The sequence below is a fragment of the Macrotis lagotis genome, chromosome 4, assembly GCF_037893015.1.
Source record: "Macrotis lagotis isolate mMagLag1 chromosome 4, bilby.v1.9.chrom.fasta, whole genome shotgun sequence".
NCBI classification, from domain to species: Eukaryota; Metazoa; Chordata; class Mammalia; order Peramelemorphia; family Peramelidae; genus Macrotis; species Macrotis lagotis.
The window spans coordinates 148,073,789-148,098,841 of record NC_133661.1 but is presented as its reverse complement, the minus strand read 5'-3'; the positions used below and the strand labels follow the sequence as shown (position 1 = coordinate 148,098,841).

The 25,053-nt window shown below is 35.1% G+C and overlaps 1 protein-coding gene across 2 annotated transcripts in view; it reads left to right on the top strand.

Moving 5' to 3' along the window:
- Window positions 1–25,053, top strand: part of RORA (RAR related orphan receptor A) — an 861,625-nt gene that overhangs the window by 249,954 nt on the left and 586,618 nt on the right. The gene's annotated exons all lie outside the window — the stretch shown is intronic.

The window sequence follows — 25,053 nt, the reverse complement described above, 5'->3', positions numbered from 1 at the left end:
GATGCAACACATGTATGTGTAGATATGTGTTTATTGTATACACATACAGTGAACGTGTATGAAACATGAATAAATCATTACATGCAACACTCAAAGTATAAACAAGTCCTACAAATTATCTATATATGCACAAGATAGAAATAAGATGCATGTGAATCATATGTATGCAGACACACATGTATAAACAAAACATGTACATATCATATACACACAAGAATTAGCAAGGCATGTGTGGATCAAATACACACAAGGTATAACCAAATGTACAAATCATACATATATCTACATGCATGAACAAGGTATAAACAAAACATAAATCATATATACAAAATATATACAAGATACAAACTATATATACCCATTATAAATTCATAAAAACAAATAAATGATATGTAGGATCATATTTATATAGGAAAGAAACAAGACATATATGAAACATGCATATGTACATATGTATTGCACACATCCTTATACAAGGTATAAATAAGACATCAAAGTCCTATACACAAATATATGCATATGATATAAGACATATGCCAATTTTATATATTATATATACATACACACAAGATATCAAATAGATATGTACTAATCATACTTATATATACACAGGCACAGAAATATACACAATACATATACAAATCAAATACAAGATAAACTTGAAAGAAAAAGGCATCAGCAACTAGGGCTGGGAGAAGCAGTGGACCAGGAAGATCTCCCACATTCATCTTTATAAGATCCGCTGTGAGTCAATACTAAGATATTACAGCATCCCATTTCACAGAGTAGTAAACTAGGACTCAGGTAAAGTCAGTCATCTGTGATCGTACAATTAATAAGTGAAACCCAAGTCTCTTGATTCTCAGGCTAGTAAATATAATCTAATCCTAGAAGATGTTTTCTGGTGATTTAAAAACAAATAAATTCCTAATTTTTAATTTCTTATTGTCTTAAAAGCAGGCTATTTCAGGTTTCAAAATGATTGTGTTCTGTCCATTTAGGGCCTTGCTCTTTCTTACATGTAACTGGAGAAAGATGAAAAAATAAATTGTGATTGTCTTGTTCTCTGTTTGAATGAAGCTGAAAACATCAGTATATGAGTATTCTCCTGAATGACACGTGCTTTCTTAATTCTCCTTTCTTTCCCTTTTGTGTCCATCTGTGATTTATTTTGGTTTGTGCACTGCCATAGTTGAATGTATTTATATTACAACATATTAGCAAAGTGTAGATTTTCTATATTACATTCTGACTTAGGGCTTTGGTCTGAGAGGACAGTTAACTTCTTGAATGGGGATTCTGGAGTTTAAGTCAAAGGACAGGAAGTATCTGCTAGATGCAATATTAGGGTAATTAGGTGACTCTGTAGAAAGAGTGCCAGGTATGGAGTTAGGAAGAGTTATGTTCTCAAATTCAAATCTATCCTCAGACACTTAGTGTGACCTTGGACAAGTCATTTAACCCTGTTTGCCTCAGTTTCCTCATCTGTAAAATGAACTGAAATGGAAATGGCAAAACCACTCTAGTATCTCTGTCAAGAAAACCTTAAATGAGGTTACAAAGAGTCTAACTCGATTAAAACAACAGTGCAAAAACACTGTGCTAGGAATAAAAATAGAAAGGGAAGATGACATAGCCAGGAAGACATTAGAAATGAATTCAAATTGGGCTTGCCACTGGCTCACTTTCAATGCTACACCAGGCTCTCCCTTCACTCAAGTGAGACAGATTTATTTTGCTGCTGCTCCAAGTTTTTGGGCTAGAGAAACCTTTTCGGTTCTAGCATTCCAGGATCACTTCTTCATGGTTGTTCAGGGGTGAACATGGGAGAACTGCTTACTCTGCCATCTTGGCTCCCAGAAATCAAATAGAATTAAGTGTAAGAAGAGCTAAGTTCAACTATTGCCTCAGGAATTAGCTAAACGACTCTATCATTTGCTCTTTTTGTCTCAGTTTCCTTATATATATAAAAGCAGAGGGGAAAACCCTCTGTTTCCATAACTGCTAAGATTGCAACTATATACCTATGATTCTATAATTCTTGTTTTGGGTCTTTAAGATTTAATAGGAGGGTTAAAATGTGTCCTTAAATAAATATGAAAATAAAACAAAAAGTGCAAAGCATTGTGAAAAATTAGATAAAAGCTCATTTCAAAAAGAAGTTAAAAAAGAACCCTAGACTGAACAGAATCAAAAAGACAGGAAACACCTACAGTGTACAAGACAAGAGGCAATATGAACTAGTATTGGGGTTACTAAAACTTTTTTGGTCTCAGGATTCCTTTACATTCTTAAAAATTATTGAGGAAGTCCTGAATATATTTTGTGTCTGTATATTAATATCTATTAATATTTATTCCTAATTAATTTGTTAATTAAACTGTCAATATTAATATGAAAATAATTTCATCTCATAGACTCAACTAAGGTCTCTAGACAGAGGACTATACTTTTGAGAACCCCTGACCTAATATATATATATATATATACAGAGAGAGAGAGAGAGAGAGAGAGAGAGAGAGAGAGAGAGAGAGTCAGTCATGAGATAAGGGAGTCCTAGATTCAAATTTTGTTTCTAACATATATTAGATGTCCAACCATGGAAATCACTTTATTTCTCACATAGTCAATTAGAATTTATTAAATCCCTACTTTGTGCTAGGTCCTAGGCTAAGCTGTTAAAATAGAAAGAAAATATAAAAAAAAGTCCAAAATTACAAAAAACAATCAGTTTGGGAGTTTCTTACATTAATGAATCACACACCGTACACACAAAGGCAAAGGACAGCAGCAATAGAGCTCCTGCCCACTATGTCACAGGACCATAGATGTCAATTACCTTAAAGATGTGCAATTTAAAACAATTCCAAACTTGAAAAAAAACAGATAAATTTAGGTGCTAATGATTTGCTTTTATTGCAGATATTTCAATAAAAGGACTTACCTCTTTATTCATTTATACAGATTGCCTCTCCTGGGGGGCATTTAAAATATCATTTGATTTAGAGAGTCTGAAAATACAATAAGCTTTTAAAAAATACATCTGTTCATGAGGGCAGATGGACTGAAAGGAACATAAAGATTCTGAAAGCTCTCACATCACTGTGCCACTCATGGTGGTCAGAGGCTTAGGGAGCTGGGCTCTCCCCTCTACCTTCAAAAAATGCCATATGGCTACCATGACTCTAAAACCAAAAGCAGGACACGTGGCATGACAAAGAATATTCCCGTCACAAAGCCTTATTAAACATACATTTTTCTGGATTTGAAACTGGACTAATTCAGAAAATTCAGGACATGGAATCACTGCATATGTTGACTATGTTTATTAGTTACATTAATGCAAACAAATCTATTTTGGTTAGAGAATTTTAGGATTTCAGCATACCATTTAATCATTCAAAATGAAGAGTGATTGAAAGAATGATATGTTTGTATGTTACACACATATTTGTGTATGTATATGCAAATGTGAATAAATATGTGTATACTTGCATAAGCACATATGTTTATAGAATATATTATAATATATGTATCACATGAACACACACACATACACACACACACAACTAGGTGGTGCAGTGAATAAAGCCCCACACCTGGAGTCAGGAAGAACTGAGTTCAAATACTAAGCTCAATCTCTTAGTAGCTATGTGACCCTGGGCAAGTCTCTTAATCCTGTTAACTTTAGTTTCCTCATCTGTAAATTAAACTGGAGAAGGAAATGGCAAATCACTCCAGAATCTTTGCCAGGAAAACACTAAATGGGGTCACTAAGAGTTGGATGTGAATAAAAAAATGATTAAACATCAATAAAATATATGCATGTGTGAATGTGTATACATACACACATATGTGTGTATTCATATCGGCCATGAAGATGTAAAGAAATGAAATATCCTTTACATCTTTACAGCAGTTACGTTATTTGAAGGGATTTCACATAAGAATCAAACTAATGATTTCATCTTTAATTATGGTCTACTTTAGACCTACTTGGGGACAAGTATGGAGATCTAGAGACAATAAAGGAAGGATATGCTAGGCACCATAGCTAATCTTTAGGCCCCTGAAGCATGAGGATAAGGAAGGGGAAGGCTCCATGCTAACTATTTGGAGAAGCCACCCTCAGATGGCACATTGAACTCTATGGAAGCCCTCCTTTCAGGCAGCTGACTGAGATAGTCAAAGCTCAGAGGTTGTTTAAGGAGAGGGTAGATTCTTACTCAGGTGAGCTTGGTGAGTTTCTCATCTCTGATATCATATCATTGTGACAGTGGCCAATACCCTTATTCAGAATCTCAGCCCCCCTGGTCGGGACCCTTACAGTGACTTCCAGATTGATCTCACTGCCTGTCACAGCCTATCCCTTCTCCAATCTGTCCTTCATACACCGGCTGCCCAATAGAGAGGCCTAAAGCACAGGTCTCACCAGGTCACTTACCTGCTCAAGATCTTGCATCTGGGATAAAAGACAGACTTCTTTGTTTGACTTTTGAAACTTCTCACAATCCAGCTCCAGTTTGACTTTCCAGGCTCTCTCCTTCAGGCACTCCCATTCCAACCCAAGTGACTGACCAGCTTGCTGTTCTTCATACTGGACTTTTCATTATCCTATCTGCATACTTTTGCACAGATTGAACCCAATGACAAGAAAATACCCACTCTTTTACCACTCTCTACCTTACACAATTCCTAGAATCCTGCAAAGCGCAACTCCAATGCCACCTCCTACTCTCCTTCAGATTCAAGTAGCCTCCCTGAAATTGCTTTGTAAACATTTTTTTATTCATTTTTCTATGTATGTCTTCTTTTCTTCTAAAATAGGATGCAAGCTTCTAGAATTCTAGGAATTATAGAGAGACTGTTTAGGTTGAAGGATAAAGCATAACAAATTCAGGAAGATCTAAATTCAAATCCTGCCTTAGACATTTAATAACTGTGCCAACCTTGGACAAATTATTAACCTGTTTTTTTTAATCTGTAAAATAAAGATAATTTTAGTACCTATTTTATAGATTTGTTGCAAAAATCTAATGATAGAGATATATATGCATGTATTATGTACACATATGATACATACATTATATACTCATATACATGTTGCATGTGCATATACACAAACATCTTTACAAAGCCTTGTGGAAATATATAAGTATTAACTATCACTATTGCAGTTTTGTCTTTTATTCCCCAGTGCCTTTGCCTTGCAAATAGTAGGAACTTAATAAATGCTTTTTATACTAAATTAATTTATGGGAGGGAAGATGGTAGATGGCAATAAAATATTTAAATATAGCATTTTAAAGTTTGCAAACATGATCTCATTTTATTCTTCCAACAGTTCAGGGAAGAAGAGTTCCAATTTTATAGGAAACTGAGGCAGATAGAGGGTAAGTCATGTAGCTAGCAATCATCTGATGTCTGATTTGACTTCAGATATTTTAGACTCTAGGTCCAGTGTTCTATCAATTTTTTTTCCTTTTCTGTTTAGCTAGAAAGTGATTAATGTCATAGATTACTAACATAGAGTATGAATTTATTAGAAAAAAGTCATGACAAATGACTAGTAAAGAGAGACTTATGGGTCTCAGAGAGGGCTTATTCATTTATTCATTCATTTGCTTATTTCTCTTTGTTTATATTCCTATTATTTGCCTAATCATTGATTAATTCTTTCTTTTGTTCATTTAATTACTTATTCATTCATTTATCTGTCTATGTATCTTTAATATTAACCTACTGGTTGACACTATTATGGTGTCACCAAAGCAAGGGGCGGGAATTATTGGTGTAGAATCTGATGAAGAGAAACAATGTAAAGACTGACAAATTGCTTTCTATGGGGAGGTGGGGGGAGGAAAGTAAGATTGGGGGAAAAATTGTAAAAATCAAAATAAATAAAATCTTTATTAAAAAAAGAATCTGATGAAGACAGTATAGATGAAATTATTGGTGTAATGAAATCATAGCTAGAAGGGACTTTGGGTTTTCACCAACTTTAATTCCCTTATTTAGCAGGGAAAAAAAGTTTGAACTACAAAGACTTTAAGTGTTTTGTCCAAGGCACTAGGCTAGTTTGGAACTAGAGTTGGAATGAGAGATTTCCTATGTGGTTGGGAACTTGCTGATTCTCAGGAAGAGTTTCTGCTCATCATTGACTATGTGAATGGTAACACTGAAAGATATTCCTGCCTATGTCAAGAAATGCATTCTCTACAAACTATAGTTATATAGTTTTCTCTGTGTATTTATTGACTCCAATTAAAAATATCCTCCCCAACAAAAATAAAACAGAATATTTGAAAATTTCCTTTTCAGAGCTTAGATTTGGATTTAATCTCCATATTTTTGTTATAAAAGCAGCTTTGTGGTTTCATTTAATATGTGTGTATGTGTATACATATATCAATAGCAATTCAAGTTTATTATTGTTGTTGCTTTACCTTGTTTAGTTTATTTCAAATGTTTTAAAATAAAAAGGAACTGCAATTGAGAATTCTCATCCAATCCTTAGATTAAAATAAAGCCTGGAACCAGATAATTTTTTTGTTTTCTTATAATTTGTATCTGTCTCAGAATCTCAAGCCAAAATATCATGAGATAAGTTTTTCAAGATAAGAAAATTTTACTTAAATATTTACTGATAGACATTTGCTAGATGGTGGTAATTAATGAGGTCCTTTTATCTTATTTTTATGGTAGTTTAACAAGTTGCAGGTTAGTTGAATATTGATACTGTATTTGTCATAAGTGAGGAAAATTTAAAATACTGTGGAAAAATGCAGAAAAGAGAACATATAAAATTAGGGTTTTAGTAGATGACCATTTCTGGCTATAAATAATCTCAGAATAAAAAGAAGATTTCAAACAACTGAATTTGAAATCTATGACTTCTCTCTAGATTAGGCAGTAAAGATGCTGCTAATTTGATTTGGTTTGATTTGACTTTTTAATAATGGTGCTCCTTGGATCAATTTTTTTGGAGTTATAGCTCATTATTCATTGCCTATTGATCTTTTCACTTCATTGGCTTGGTAAACACTAATACTATGAAGCAGAGAATTGGTGACCCATCAAAATTCTTGAACATTCACCTTGTTGAGGAGAAAGTATTTTATAAGCAATCAATTCAAATTCCATATTTGGAATTTAATGACATGTTTGACCTGTGCTTTGCCCTATCCCAGAAGGTGAAGTCTGTAGAAAACATTATAAATTTTGAGAGAATTAAGTGCTTACAGTCTTAAAAATAGTAAAATTCAAAGTGACATCAAAGAGTTCAAAATTAAGTAATGTACTCAGTATTTAGAAGTAGTTAGGTGGACCTGAAATCAGAAAAAACTGAATCCAAATACTACATTTAGATACTTAATAGTTATGTGACCTGGAAAAATTACTTAATCTCTGACTGCCTCAACTCCCTCACATGTAAAATGGGAATAATAATATAACTTACTTCCCAGAGTTGTGTGAATAAAAAGGAAATGATATTTAGCACTTTGCAAACATAAAAGCATTCCATAAAGTTTAGCTCTTATTATTATTATCAGAAAACATATTCACAAATATAAAATGGTTAGATAGTACAGTAAGGCAGAAAAAGTTGGAAGGGTCATAACCAGACCATGATCTAAACAAGTATACAAACAAGTATTATAATCCTTTCTTGTAAAAACAGACACAAGAATTGGATGACATTTAAGAGCTGGAGAATAATCATTGTGCTCCTCCAAACATTTGTCAGAACATATTGACTCTTGTCTAGATTGACATAATTAAGTGTGAGTTGGAGTGGAGTATAGAATGAAAGTATTCCATTGAAAAGAAGTTTCAGGAGATGGGATTATTTAGCACACAGAGAAAGGTAAAGGGTGGTATTCTAATTGTCTTTATACTTTTGAAAGAGGCAAACCCTTGGTTATCCTTGTCCTCAGAAGCCCAAACAAGGGTCTAATTATAGCAAGAAGGAGTGTATTTTGAACTAAAGAACTGGCTACCTTGAGAGCAGGACAAAGGATTTGAGCCCTACTAAAATAGCTTCCCTCTTGACCTGCCTCATAGATTAAAGTTACTCCCCTCCCCTTTTTGTGGGTTTTCTTTCTCTGTCTCTCTGTCTCTCTCTTTCTCTGTTTGTCTCTCTCCATCTCTCTCTGTCACACACACGCGCACACACACACACACACACGCACACACACACAAATTATTATTGTCAGCTGATATTTATCTAGTGCTCTAAATTACCTAGGGATTATTTCATTTTTGTCTTTGGATTTTTAACATTTGATATGCTGTCTGGAACTTTAATAGATCCTCAACACTTGCTATTTGATTGATTGTAAAACTCTTTAGGTACATTATTTCAAATGATCAAAGATAAATATTGCCCAGTTTCAGGAATACTCTGGTAAACATTTAACAATCAACTTTCACTTGGCCCACTTTATTACTAACATATTTTCCATCACTTTCTTAAGTATAGACAATCCACAAAATAATAAATCAAGCCCTGATTTGTAGCATTTGCCAATTTCTGAAATATAAATGTTCACACTTAAAATTTAGTAATCTCTCACAAGCCATCCAATTTACAGTATAAATGAAACCCCCCCCAAACTTTCTTGTGGGAAATTATGTTGCTCTCTATCTGAATGCATTAATATTCACTAATTTTGGAGAAAGACAGGAAGTAGGTCTGGATGAAGTACTGGAATGCCTAGCATAGCCATTCTCTTCCTCTGAATACTACTAGAACAAATTGAAGGCATCTATGAAAGAAGGTAAAGAGAAAGTTTTCCTGTACTGAGTAGATCATTTCCAGATAGGTTTAATGGGATAAGCTCTAGCTGATAAGTTTTTCCTTTTGTTCACAGAAGAAATCCTTAAGTGGACACTTAACTCAAGTTTGGTTAAACCACCAGACTCAGGTTTAAATCCTCATAAATCATTGTATGGGAAGTGACCTAGTAAATGACAGAGAATGAGGTAATTCAATCTAGATTAAAATCATCAAGATGCTATTCAACTTTTATTTTTTGAGTAGCATCCCTTCTGTTTAGGGTTAGGGGAAGGAAAAAGAAATAGATATTGGAAACACAGATTCAGTGACATTAATAATTTCCTAATATCTTTCCTGAAAAAGGAGGGACTGCTATTTTTGATCCATCTACATGCTAATTTTGTTCCATGACACTATTCACAAAATTACATAGAAAAAAAAAGAAACTTAGAAATTATTGAGTCAAATCTCTTTATTTTATAGTTGAGCACAAGCTCAAGTTGAGAATTCAAATAGTGCTCTTTCCATGATACTCCACTCTATTTTTCTCAAATGTAGATAAATGCTGTATATTTTTTTGAAATCCACAAACACTCCCTCCTACCCCTGCAACTGTTTATCAATTGGAACTACCAGGGTGTCATCAAAGTGGGGGGGGGGGAGTATGGGGGGGGAATTATTGGCATAGATAATGGAATAACTTTAGAGTTCCATATAATGGCAGATTTTTTTCAAGTTTTTGATTGGATTTGCTCATTTTCTCTTATTCCTTTTTTTTAAAGTTTTCTTTGAAAAACAGTTCTTATATGAATGGCTGTCTGGTAGGGCAAATGAGAACAGATAAGGGGAAAGTTTACATGAAATGAAGATAAAAGATAACAATAAAATTTCTCTAAAAACACTATATATACTATTTTTTCATTAATAGTTTCCTTCCTCTTTTTTCTTAACTTTTTTGTTGATATTTTATTTTATAGCTTTACTGATATTTTATAGTGCTATCAAAGGAGCAAAAATGAAGATATAAAAGAAGTAAAAAGCAGAAGGAGGGTATAGGAAAAAATGTTTCATAGGGAGTAAGTTCAAGGCAGGATTCTTCATTTCTAGCTCTATGAAGATTTGGGCTTGCTAGATTAAAACTCAAGATTCATGAAACTCATATATGCTTACAGCAAACTAATTTCCAGTTGATCTTGGTAATGTCTCACTTATTTTTAAAAGACAAAATAATTGTGTGAGTGCAACATGTCCCAAAAGTCTTAGTGCAGCTTTAAACTACTGCTTTGACATTTACAAAGTTCTATATTTACTACTCTTACACCTTAGAACAATCCTATGAAGTAAATAGTGAAGTTTTTTTTTTTAGGTTTTTGTAAGGCAAATGGGGTTAAATAGCTTGCCCAAGGTCACACAGCTAGGTAATTATTAAATGTCTGAGGCTGGATTTGAACTCAGGTACTCCTGACTCCAGGGCCAGTGCTCTATCCACTACGCCACCTAGCCACCCCACTAGTGCAGTTTTTAAATTATTCCTGTTTTATAAATGAGAAAACTGAGAATGAGAGAGAAGAGACTGGTCTAGGGTCACATTTTTGGACATGTCAGACACAGGTTTTGAACCTATGTTTCTTTGGGCTACCTTCAGTTCTCTTTATGCTGCTTTGCTCTTTTGTGGGGAGAGGGAAGGTAATTCATCCACTAGATACAATTAGAGGTTCATTTTAAAAAAACTGTGATTATCATCCAGTTTATGAGACCAACCTTATGTAGAAGGCCACATTATGATTAGACTATTTGAATACTTTGGTGTCTAAGCCTATAGTACTTGGGTAGGCACCAAATAAATCTGTTCTACATAAATGGTCACTAAATGACATGTAATTTTTTTTAAAAGAGGCTATAGTCTTGAAATTTTCTTAAGAAAGAGGTTTCTGATAGGGTTGAACTCTCCCTCCATTGTGTTATTTCCCTTTTTTGGCAATTAATGCTTTTATAATCTAGAAGCTAATTTAATTCTAAATTCAATATAAGTTTTATATATATATATATATATATATATATATATATATATATACACAAGGCAACACTATCTCCCTTTAATTTTAAACCATCTGAGAGGAAGTATTCAGCATATAACCCAAAGCATATGTAGTAAACTTGTTCCTAATTGTCTAAACATGTTTAACTGTAATTTTTTAAAAAATTAAACTCATGTGCTAAAATTAAAGGAGTACAGTTTGGAACAATGAATGAATGCATAGCACAACTGGTTATTAATTATATTTCTAATTTATAAGTTAAGGGTAATTTAGATTATTAATATATACTCTTTAGCTTTTTAGGAACAGTTATGACCAGTTACCTTGGCAATTTGGGTTGTTTAATAAATAAATGGAAGATTAGCTGCAGCTGTTTTTAGTCTTCTTTACCTATGTCTGCAGCAAAAATTAGCGAGCCCAGTTCCCATTTCCATGATTGCCATTAAGTCTTATAGTTTCTTTCTCAAAATAAGAACATATATATATATATATGTATATATATGCATATATACATATATATATATGTATATTGTTAATAGGCTTATCTGTGGAAAGCATTAACTCAGCATGGCTTCCAGGATTTAAGTTCCAGATATGTAAGATTAAGAAATGATTACAGGAAAAAATGAAATGCTTCCATTGACTCCAGAGTACTAATGTTTTTAATGAAGGTATTGTATCTGTCTTTATAATTAGCCTTGTTAGGGGTGGCCAGGTGGCATAGTGGATAAAGCACTGGCCTTGGAGTCAGGAGTACCTGGGTTCAAGTCCGGTCTCAGACACTTAATAATTACCTAGCTATGTGGCCTTGGGCAAGTCACTTAACCCAAACATTTATCTTGCAAAAAAAACCCCCCAAAAATAATTAGCCTTGAGCCAAAGTGTTAATGAATTTGCCAATAGATCTTTCCTTACACTGAATAACCCTTACACATTTGCCAAGTACATGAATCAGTGGAAAAGATTTGTTGTGGTAAAGAAAAATGTCAACTCCTGCAGACAGAAATAAGCAAATTCATGCCTTATCAGTACTTTCTCTCTTTCATCTCTATTAGATTTACCCTACCTTCAAGGTTCAGCTTGTGAGCCATTTTCTTCCTTGATTCCAAACTGCTCTTTGCTCCCAGGTGATCCCTTTTCAAATTTCTAATAGTGGGGACAGAGGTGGCACAGTGGATAGAGCCCTGGAGTCAGGAGGACCTGAATTCAATTCTGACCTCAGACACTTAATAATTCCCCAGCTGTGTGATCTTAGGCATGTCACTTACCCCATTGCCTTAAATAAATAAAATATTTTGTAAGGCAAATGGGGTTAAGTGGCTTATAAATAAAATTTTTAAAAAATTTTTCTTATAGTACTTTAAGTGTAGATGAGTTAATTTCATGAATAAATGTTTAGAATCAATTTTTAGAAAGCTAATAGTTCAGATAATATATAGAAACTTTAAAAATCACTTGAAGGTTTGTAAAGATTTTCTTTACACTATTCTTTTGAGGTAGGTTTTGCATGAATTATTATGTCCATTTTTGAAGATAAGGAAATCTATATGTTACTAAATGCTTCCCTTGTACTTAAACATTGATCCATAGAGTGAAATCTGCCTTCTTGATCTGTGAGCATTTATTGAATGAGACTCATTATAGGGAAAATTTCTGGGGGGGAAAATTGTGCTTATTATAATATTTTGAAATTTATTCAACAATGTTTTACAATGTATTGGTAAGAGGTATGTGTGAAGTGGTTTTTAAATTTAAAATTAAAAAAGTTAGCAAAAGGGGGCTAGTACCAGTAATACCTCTGCCTTCAGGTCTAATGGATAAAGTTATTCAGATTTTGACTTTTCATGACCCCCACATGGGTTTTTCTTCAGAAATGCAGTGGTTTGCTATTTCCTTCCCTAGCTCATTTTACAGATGAGGAAACTAAGGCAAACAGAAGTAAAGTGACTTGTCCAGGTTTACCCTGCTAGTAAATGTCTGAGGTCAGATTTGAATTCAAGAAGATGAGTCTTCCTAATTCCAAGCCTGGTAATCATCTAGCTGCCCTAATGGTTAGGGAGCTCTGACCTCAAAACCAGGAAGAACCTGTTTAAGTTCAACATTTGGAACATCCTTGTTATTTGGCATCTAGAGAATTCCTTAAGACTATCAGTAACAAGAAGATACAGACCTGCATTAATAGAAGGAATTTATTCTTCCAATAACATTCTCTAACTCTTAATTAGGGGGCTATTATTAGGAGGAATGGGGAGAAAGTGGGAGAATTTCAGATGTATCAACTGGTCATTGATAGGACTTTTTACAGGTTGGAAAATACATCTCACTTATTCCTAGTGAATAATCTTCATATATGCTAACAAGTTGCCAAGTCAAGATTTATTTGAATGTCCCAAAAGCACCTTTATTTCAATGAATTCAGGTGTTGAGACAACTCCCTAAGAGTAATATTTTTTCCTTCATCTTGCTCAAGAGCTGAGTCCCTCTGAAGTAAGAGTATAATTGTCAAAATAATGATGTTCAGATTATTAGCCATCTCTTTTCTGTTTTTTTTTTCCTGGATCATTTTTTGCCAGTTTTTATCCTTATTTTGTGGGGATGTTGTGTAGTGCTGAAGACCAGTTGTATCTCTTTCTCTTTTTTTTAGGCTTACCATTAACTTTAGGTTTTCCATGTAGTTGCATATGCATAAGGAGAATTGATCAATAATTGACAGGAGAATTTGTGAGTTTAAAGGGCTCTGCCAGATCTCAGTGGATTCCTTCTCTTTGAATTGGTCTGTTCCTTCCCTGACAGGTGTAGCATCTTAACTCCAGGGAATTGTAATGGACAGTTTCTCAGTTCTCCTTCTCCCTGAAGTGTCTTTGGGGACCCTGGACTTTGCTGAATTATAAAGGGACTTGAGAAAATGAAAGGACATGAACTTGCTTTCAGATAGGAGAAAGATCAAGGACTCCATTTGAAATGTAAAGAAACTTAGACATACTAGGATATACTTCTTGCTCTGTTATTTCATATTCTGGGTATCAGCTCATGTTTCCTGTTTCATCTTTAAAAACCAAATTAATCTTTTTTCCCTGACAAGAAGCGCTGTCAATAAGAAAGCACAAAAGTAGCATATAATTTAAATAATAGAAGAAATCATCAAACCTAAAAAAATCTTTAGTTGCAAACTGACAGGGTGAGAAGGATTTTTCTCACTTTGCAGAAAACTGAAACCTCATTTCATCTGGATTCCTTTATCTCTGGGATCTGAAACCTGATACTGTAACTGTCAGGCTGGTGTCAGTGTGTATCCCCCATCCCTTCCATGTACTGGCCCTTCTCTACTCTTAGAAGGTGCTGCTTGGATGGTCCAAAGATCTGTCTCCATGAAGTGACAGGAGAGATTCTCAGCAGGTCCTATGCTTCTCTCTGCTGCTATTCCTCTGCTAACATTTTCCCCTGCGAGGGAAGGCCAAGACATTGTTAGCGGCTCCTTGAGAGAAACGGGACTATTACCTGCAGCTTTTCTCAGAACCCAACTGTGTTTTTTCTCTCAAAACCAGTCCAGCATCATATGATTTGTTTGTAACCCTGGACCTTCTTTGTTCTTTCTATCTGGGAGGATAAGAAAAAAATTTTTTAAAAAGGAAATTCACAGGTAGATAAATGAGTAGTCAAAGGCACTACATAAGTACGCAGGACCACATGGTAATAGCGATTGTGATAAATGGAAGGAGGGGGTTATGATGAGCCCAGTGTGTGGCATGTTTATGCTCATATGAGCTTCCACTTTACTAATTGCCTCGTAACACTATCTAATTGCAGCATCTCCTTTGGAAGCTCCAAAAAAGAAGTCTTTCTTTCACAGCTTAAAGATAACCTACAGCCCTCAGAAACAGTTACTGTCCATAGATTTTTCATGTTTATGGACTGAGTCAGGGCCTCTCAGCAAGCAGTAAGGTATATGGAAAGCCATTAATGGAATTCAGGAGTCCACCAGCAGATGATTTTTCTAGTGGCAGTTTTAAGTCTAGAAACCTGATTTTCCTTTTTATTTCAGACTAAGAGAAAACAGCTATGCTGTGTCTGCACATGCTAAAGAAAGTGAAAAAAAAACTATAGCTATGATTTCATAGTCATAGAATTCCAGAACTGGAAGGGATATTAGGGATCATGGAGTTCAATGAAAACCTAAAGCATAAATCCTCTCTAATAAAACCTTGATAAGTGGTCATCCAATCTTTGCTAGGGAGAGGAAAGGAAGGGAGGGGGGTGAGAGAATAATGGTATATAAAATGCTGCTTGGAGTCAGGAAGATAAGTTGAAATTTTTCCTCACAAACTTACTAACTAGGTGATTCTAAGGAGGAGTCATTTTGTCTCAGTTTCCTCATTTGTAAATGGGAATAATAAGATCATAGAATCCTAGATTTAGAGCCAGAAGGGAATATACCCTTTCATTTTTACAAATCAGCAAACTGAATACTAGTGGACTGTGACTTGTCCAAGGTCTCTCAGGTGATCAAAGTGAGATAGCAGCACATACCTAATAAGGATGTTTAGGAAAACAAGTGAGAAAATAATATCATAAAGCACTGACAAGTTTTAAAGTATTATATAAAGATGAATTATTATTAATACCTATTGGGTATATCTGTTCTATGTTCATATGACATATAAGAACATATAATTGTTAATTTTACTTTGTTAAATTATAATTTATTATCACAGCTAGAAGATATGTGGTTTTTAGTTTATATTAAAATTTATATAGAAAACTTTTGTTTTCCAAAGCATTTGACAGTTCTTAAATATCTCATCCTCCCCCCACCCCGCCCAAATCCCTGTGAGGAAGGTGCTATGGTTATCACAACTTTATACATGGAAACTGAGGCAGATAGGAAATTTGATCAGTCATGGAGCTGATGAATATCTGAAGCCAAATTTGAATTCAGGTCTTCTTGAGGGGGCAGCTAGGTGAAAGAGTGGATAGAGTACAAAACCTGGAGTTAAGAAGACCTAAGTTCTAATCTAGTCTTAGATGCTAAAAGTGTGACCCTGGGCAAGTCAGATGACTTGAATTAACTCTGTTTCCTCTTTTAAAAAACCCAAATGAAGTTATGAAGTATCCAACAGGATTGAAAATGCCTGAATGACAAACTTTCTGAGTTCAAGATTCTATCTACTATGCCAACTAATTCCTTCTATCTCTGTGTAACTTGTTCTCAATGTTGCCTTTTATTGGGATCTACTTTAGAGTTTGTCTCTCCTCTCTCTCTCTCTCTCTCTCTCTCTCTCTCTCTCTCTCTCTCTCTCTCTCTCTCCTCTCTTTTCTTTCTCTCTCTCTTGCTAGTCTCCTCTTCTCTCTTCCTCTTACCCCTCCTCCCCTCTTCCCCTTCCCCCTTCCCCTCTCCCCTTCTCTCCCCTTTCTTCCTCTCCCCTTCCCCTTTGTGTAGCTGAGGTAGAATGGAATCAGTTGTCTATTATGAAAAGATTAAGGGAATAGATTAAGGAATTACTTGATGGATCTTCAATATGTGTGAGGAAGTCCCCTGGTATGGTTGTGTTGTAGTTCAATCATGTTAGTTGATTCTGAATCTTTGTGACCCCATTTGGGGTTTTCTTGGCAAATATATCGGAGTGGTTTGCCATTTCGCCCACCAGCTCATCTTACAGAGGATCTAAGGCCAACAGGTTTAGGTGACTTGACCAGGGTCCCATGGCTGATAAGTGTTAGAGGCTGGATTTGAACTCATAAAGAAGAATCTCCTTGACTTCAGAACCAGAGCTCTATCCATTGTGACAGCTAGCTGCCCCAGAGTTTGGTGTAAAAAGGGAAATTGTGAGCCAAACACTGACCTCAATTTGTCATTGTTTACCTCTCAACTTCATAAATATTCACACAGGGGGAGCAACTAGTAGTGGATAGAACACCAGCTCTGTAGTCAGGAGGACCTGAGTTCAAATCCAGCCTCAGAGTCTTAATAATTGCCTAGCTGGGTGACCTTGGGCAAGTCACTCTTAACCCCATTGCCTTAAATAAATAAAATTAATACTTATTCAGACAATTTCAATCTACCACCTTATGTTCTCTTTTTAAATGGGAATATAATAGGAATAATATACCTTTTTATCCCACATAACTGGTATATGTTTCATCCCATCTAATCTAGGTTGTACATAAAATAACATTTCTTTTAACTGAGACCTTAGGATTTCTTTATTACTCATCTTTTGTACATTGGCATTAACAGGATCTGAGGTCAGTAGTATCAAATTGACGAGTATTAACTAAGTGCTTACACAAATTTCTCTAATAGGCACTGTTCTAAAATATAAAGAAAGGTTAAAAACAACTGAGGTCCTCTGACTGGCATTCCGACCAGGGAGGAAGCAGGCAACAATCTATTTACAAACAAGATAGCTTCTAGATAACTTAGAGGTAATCTCTTAGGGAAAGCACTAGCATTAAGATGGGACTGGGAAAGGTCCTTTAAAGAAGGTGAGATTTCAGCTGAGACTTGAAGGGAGCCAAAGAAGGGAGGAGCCTGGGGGATAGCAAGTAAAAATACATATATTTGGAAAAGACTGTCTTGTTCAAGGAGCAGTATTTGGGGAAGCTGGGTGGCACAGTTCTGGGTCTGGAGCCAGGAAGTCTCATCTTCATGAGTTCAAATCCAGCCTCAGACACTTATTAGTTGTATAATCCTGAGTAAGTCACTTAACCCTGTCTGCCAAAGTTTCCTCAACAGTAAAAAAAAGTTGGAGAAAAATGGCAAATCACCTCAATATCTGCCAAGAAAACTCCAAATGGGGTGAGGAAGAGTTGGACACTACTGAAAAACAACTAAATAGCAACAAAGGCCTTCTCTCTTTCAGGATATTTTCTGCTATGCATTGCTAAATCCTTCAATTACTATTCCTCTTATGTCTTTCTTGTTATTCTCTTTGGTATCTGCTGTGACATAGTTATCAGAAAAGTTTCTAGTTCAAAACCCTCTGAATCAGATTAGCAAATCTCCAGTCAAATACATTCTTCCTAATCCTTGTTAATAGGGACTCTATGCCTGGCTGAAAGCCCACCAATCCTATCTCTTCAGCCATAGTCTAGAAAGCCAAATTCCTTTCTCAAGCACCATCATTGCAGACAGCTGTTCACTTGTCGTACACTGCTTTCTCTCTTAATGCTCCTACCATTCAGTCAGCTATCCAGATGATTCGGGTCTAAACAGGACCACTTCTGCTTGAAATGTTCCAGTAACTGAAACAAAGTTGTAATTGTAGTTGCTTTAGTTTTCTGGATAGTCTCCTTCTCTTCATATCTGTGCTTTTTTCAGTTGCTGATTTGAATTCTTTTGATTGTATTTTTTAATGATTCAGACTGTGGGATCATGAATTTGGAAAAGTTCCACTGTAGAACCTGCCTCCATTACTAATAGAATGGTGAATCATCTGTAGGTTATAGTTTAGAGAGTTACCTGGGGCCACAGAGAGCCTAATATACTTGCCTGTGATCACACAACTAGTAGGTATCAGAGACAAGACTTGAACTCAGGACTTTGTAGCTACTAATTCATCATTTCAGTTCAAACCTCTGATTACTTATGTGTATAAGCATGAATGAAGTATAGATTCAACCTCAGAGTTGTCTAGCCTCTAGCTTTGAGGGCAAACCAATCATTCAACAGTTTTCAGACATTCCTAATTTCTTCAAAACTATGAAATTGGAGACAAATGCAGTGACCTCTTTTTTAAAGACAAAAACTGAGCCATAAATGATAAAAGATTTTTCCATCATTATCTGGGACACTCGTCGAGGCCCCAGTTTGTGCTAATGCCCATGGCAAAGAAAAATAATTAGGAAATTCATTACTTAGGGACTTGTTTACATTTACATGCCAAGTCTAAAAATTTACCTGTATTCACTGAATTATTCTGCCTTATACACAAGTCATTTCAGTAAGTGATAATATATCTGAATTTTGTAAACATGCATTTCCTAATAGAACCAACAGTAGAATGACAATATTGCTGATATCAGTATTCAGTATAAATGTGAATGAGACCCCAATCGGTGAATTTGTTCATTATTCTTCCTGGAAAGGAACATGAGCCACAGTTTAGTTGTGTTTTGGGGGACACTTCATGTACTTATAATGAATTTGGAATTCCACATTTGAAAATTGATTGTAAATTCCAGATTATATGCTCTCATCTATTTTATAGATTTAACAAATATTAATAGCATTATAATTCATTTTAAAATAACCAATAAGTAGGACTTCCTTTTGACTTGTTTGCAAAATGTATCTTCGTATCAGAATTTGAAATTCAATGTAACAGCATATTTCATACCTTCTTGGGTTTTCATGTGACTCTTGTGTACATCAATTTTATTACAATTGGAAATGCAATGTCCTTAAATTCCCAGTCTTGTGTTTAAATTGGAGATTCAGACCTAAGGAGGACAGTATTGCCTCCTGTAGTTTAAACCCTAAAGCATTCATGAGAACGATTTGCTTTCAGAGATTAGCTCTGAATAAATGATGCTTTTAGATAAAGTAAGGAATAGGTTGACTAGCTCCTAAATTAGAGGTAAGCTGCATATGGAAACTCCAAGGTATCTGTTCTTTATGATCCAAGCCCTTTAATCTCTTTGCATAGCATTGTTTTAAAATATTCAAAGGTCCCACAAATGCCCAAGATTAAATTAGAATTCCCCCTGCTGCTTCTATTGAATTGAGTTAATATGATGAATTTATTGTTAAATTAAACAAAATAAAACTTTGCCCTGTGGAAGCAATCCTACTGAGAGTCAACATAGGTGTATTTTCCCCTATTTTCCCTTCATTCTTATCTTGGTTTACTACTCCTTGAGGGTAGTTTATTGGTTTTAATTCTACAAGGCTAGAATACAAACTCTTATTGGTTCAATGGTGGGGTTTTTTCATTGTGAAACAAAACTATGGGAAATAGGTGGGTTAACACAGAAGTCAATTTTGTAAATCATTGAGACAGTAAGAGGTTATGACTAAGGAGAGCTTCTCTTTGCAGTGACGAACTCCTTGGTGAATGTGATAGCTAGTGTAATGTGTATATTGATTTTTTTTCTCCCATTGCTTTTGTAAAAAGGCAAAGGCTGAAAAACTGTTGACCTGGGTTGCATGTGCACCAGACACAAGTGCATGTTAGATTATAGTTGGTTTCCTAAGAACACTACCTTCTTCCTGACTATTTTCTGACTGAATTTTTAAAGTTGGCCACAAATCTCTTCTTCTCATCCTTTCCAAACATCCCTTTTGAATTTCAACATCAGCTGCTTGGTCTGACAGTCTCTCAGAGATGTGTATTACCTGATTTGGGAGGATGACCCTTTGTACTCTGTGGAAAGTTTGCCATCTGATATCAAGCCTTTATAAAAAAAAAGAAAGGAATATCCCCTAACAGTTCTTGAGTTAGGTAAGAGATAATGTAAGGTATATCTAGGAGAAACCCAGACAAGGATGAGAAAAGAAAGTTGCCTTTGATCAAGTCAGTGATGGTACATCTAGATTGCTGTAATGAACCTCAGGAGGCCATCTTACCTGGCTCATTGCTTTCAGGAAGGTGGTCATCTAAATTTGCAAGAAGTGTCTGTCTATTTTCTTCTTGATCTCCAAGAATAAAGATCCATACCACCTTTCTGAGCAGTCCTTGGCAGTGTTTCATGTTCCTCTTAATTCTCATATTGAAAAATCTTCTTTTAAAGAATTATGAGATTTGAGATAAAAAGACCTTAGAGTTGTACCATAGTTCAGTTCTTAATTTGTACATAAGGAAACTGATATAAAAGAGAGAGAAGGAAACTCTTCTTACTCAAGGTCATTCAACATTGTAAATAGAATTGAGGTCACTGGTACTGGAAATCATCGTTCTTTCTATGAGAATATGGAGCCTTCTAGATTTTCCAATTGAAATGTCTCCTGCTTTAAATTGAGCCCATTTACCAAAAAAATCACTATTAAACAACAACAAAAAAAACCCCAATAAAAAACAATGAACATCTCCTCTAAAAGAATCTCATCAATATTCCTAAAGTAAATAATCAAGATACCTTCTCCTCTGGTTCAAATCATTCTGATTCCTTTAACTTAGCTTCATAAAAGACATTTTTCATTCTTCAGTCATGGATTATGTGACCCCTCCCAGGTCCCTTCCAGTTCTGTATTTATCATACTCTGATCTTTGATGATCTTAGTAATCTTTCTAGTGTCTTTAAATCTTATTTAAAAGGAAGGTGCCAGGTCCTCTTTGCTACTGTTAAGAATTCTACTTATAAGCATCTTGGCTATCAGTGTTCTCCTTTGGAGTTCTCTCATTATCACCAATGAGTATTTTGGAATCATCATTGTTTATAATGTGTTACAGTATTATCCCATTTACTCTATCCCCATTGAGTAATCCTCAGTTTGGGTTTTTCTTGGGTGATCCTCAGTTTTGGTTTTTCCCAGATGGTGGTAATCCATTATGCTTTGTTTCAAAGAGAAGCTTGTGTTCATCAAAAGAATTTGACACTTTCCCAAAGGCAATTTAGCCAAGACTAGGCCATAATACATTATAAATAAGGAGTTTCAATGGAGAAGAGGTGCAAAAGACATCACCAATGAAAAATTTAATGAGAAAAAAAAGATGACTTGCAATGAGAGGGAGGGATTGCCAATAGGCACTCAGCATTCCATTGGTTTCCTCCAGATGTCAAAGAAATGAATGGAAGGTCCCCAGCACACTGAAAGGACCTCCCTGAATGAATTCTTGAGAGGATGGATGAGATTTGCATAGGCTGGGTAAGCAAGGGTGGGCTGTGATCTGAATTAATGCATATCAGGTGCTTAATAAATGTTTATTGATTGATAGTTGAAAGGACTAACCACATCAGTGGGCTAACAACTCCATTAGGGTATTACAAAAGTCATTAAATATATTGTTCTAAGTCTTTGGGTCTCTTTATCTTCCATCTTAGTTTTCTCACTAATAGATAATCTATTCTCTCCATCTAATATTCTATTCTTTATCACTAAAATTGCAGTATATAATACTTTTGCTAATCTTAGAGGAAACTGAGCTAAAACCTTTCCTAATGCTTGTCTAAATCAGACTTTAATAATCCAATACTTTAAAAATTCCTGCCACCATCATCATAAAGATTTCCTTTAGCTAATGAAAAACCCTAAATGCTAAGTATATCCTGTAATTTTACATCTGCTAAGTGGCTTGAACTGTGAAATGTTAGCACCAAAAAAGTTTGCCTTTCCAGCTGTCTAACTACTCTAAACATCAAACATGTTGTACAGGAAGTCTCCTTTCCAGCCATTTAGTGGTTCTAAATGTTGGAATGCTTTTTAAATATATACATGTACATTAATTTCCCATCTGCAGTTCAGCTGTTCTAATTTTCAGTTAACATACTAGGCCTGTTTTGATTTTTCTCACAAAATTAAATGCAAAACTAAGAGACCATAAGCCAATTTTTCAAGGCCTTTAAGTTCATAGAAGACTAGGCATCTGCTAGGAAAGCTGCTAGGAGAAAGGCTACCTTCAAACCCACCTAGAATGCTTCTCTTCTTGTCCCTTTAACCTTTCTTAAACCCCTGAAGGCCAGTGGGTACTGTCTAGAATCTGTGCAAATGTCAATGTAGTATTTTGTCAATTTTGTATGCACATGGTATATTCATATTGTCCACTATACAAATAGGACAATTGAATACATGTTTAAGCATGTGCATGTGGTTTTAGGACTAAGAACATGTGTGAAACAGTTAAAGTATGTATGGGCCACCAGTTTGTTCTTAGGCATTTTTGAGCTGGGCAATGAAGGTCATTTCTAATGCAGGCTTTTCCTTGAATAAATTCTGCATTCAGACCTATACTTCCAATCTACCATCCTGGGTTTCTAGATTATTCACTGGTGAAACATCATCAGTTTGATCTTGATCTAGTCCCACTACTTGCTATTCTGGCCCCCTTCCATCCTCTCTCTCATTTCCTCTCTAACTATGAAAACAGTAAATCAAAATAATACTTCCATTCCTGGAAAGGATATGTGAATTAATTATTCTATGATTCCATTCCCTATAACTGCCATATCAGTGAAATATCCCTTCCTGTCCTCCACTCACTCCTCTAAGCTGCACTCTCTTTCTCTATTAGAATACAAACTCCTTGAGGGCTGGGGGCTGTCTTCATCTGTCTATTTGTATCTTCCGCACTCAGCACAGTGCCTCTCACAGTTATAAAAACTTTAAAATTCATTCAATTCAAAGTCCATTCTAATATGTACCTTAAAATACTGTAGTTAGATTCAAATGGGATGCTTCATAATAAGCAGAATTCATTTTATGTAAAGAAATCTTAAAATGACACATACATGTCAGATGTTATTACTGTTATAATAATAATAATTATCATTATCATTATTATTTCCTGATATTCTTCTACCTATGTAGAACAGTCTCAATTTGGAAACTCCCTTTATTGATATAAATCAACACTATCTTCAGTTTATAGTCTTAAAGTGTTGCCTAGGAAAATGAGAGGAACCCAGAGTCATTTAACTAGGATAAGCCAGAGACAAAATTTGGACTTGTATTTTTGCCTCTGATACTGACCCTCTATCCACTATGCTATGCTGCTCTTCATCATCATTATCATCACCATCAACAATAACAACGACGATAAGTACATATTAATGGGGGTACCTTCTCTTGAGCATTCCAGACACAGTTGCCTACCCATCATATTATCTTGTTTGAACCACCCTCCTTGGATATATTTGCCAGTAATATTTCACTCATCGTGAAGAACTGTATACTAGAGATTAGGATTCCAATACCTGAGTAATACTTATTGGGGGCTTCTACCCCCTTGTACGCTGCTGTGAATATGCCCACTTTACATATTCACAGCATGTCTTCCTGGGCTATTTAGATAGTGATTTTATGTATAATGGTCTCTATATAGAAATCTATTCATTATTAGATAGCTATGCTCATCAAAGGATGAGTGATGATGGGACTGGCCCCAATTTAGGGACTTAAGGATGATCTTTCAAAACCATTCCCTAAAATGACAGTCTTTGAAAGAGAACTGATAGAAATGCAAATGGAAAATTAGCTCTATCTTGAACTAAGCAGAATCATCAAACAGTGAATCCTATTGACAGGTGCTTGTTAAACATGCAGAGTTTGGGAGCAGGCTTTATGAATTTGAAGCTACACACTGACAAGGTCCAACTTTTCACTGCAATAAACAATATTCTTACATGCGGCATGATATCTTTAGTTACTTATCTCCCATGAGATTTTTTTTTTTACTTTCTTTTTACTACCAGGGAATTTATAGTGGCCTCCATGACAGACCTTGAGGAGACAGGGATTATCTTATTTTTTTTGTTTGTCTTTCCAGTGTCTAGCACATAGTAGGCACTTCATAAATTATTGCTGTTTCATTTGTTGTGAAAATATGGACTTTCATATTCTCCCCAATTCAAGGAGCACTTATTTATCTTTATGGACCAGCAAGGTTTTGGAAAACTAGATAAGAATGTCACTTTCTTAATAAGTGTACTCACAAATGGTGATAAATGGCTAGTTTATATGAGATTATTGCTTAGAGGTTTATTAAACTACAAAAGACTTGGATTGTGTGACTAATATGTAATGACTAACATATGTAAACAAAGTGGATAGTGTTTCCAAGCCTTCAATGAGAGCAGTCATAGGCATACCCTATGCTCCTTCTTTTATGAGTTTAATAACAGATCCAAGAATTCTAAATCCTCTCATAGGTGAAAAAGATTTCTAAGACAAACATGAACAAGTGAAAGTAGGATTGTGCTTTTCTCATTTTGTTTCCTAATTTCACTTGCATTTTTCATTTGAGGAAATCTTTCTAACTTGAAAACCATTTATTTGAAAAGAATATTTTTAAAACAATACTTGGTTGTTTCAAGTACTTGGTAGCAGAAAGCATTAATAGTAATGATTTGGTATTTACTATTGTTAGGATTTGAATGGAAAAAGAAAGAATGAGAGAGGAAGGGAGGAAGGGAAGAGGAAGGAAGGAAAGGAAGAAGGAAGGAAGGAATAAAAAGAAAGAAAAAGGGAAAGGGAAGGAAGAGAGGGGAAGGAAGGGAGTGAAAGAATGATTACAAAATTTAAGCATATTCAGATTGTGAGAACTGAAAGTCAGAAGACCTGAATTATTGTTTCTACCACAA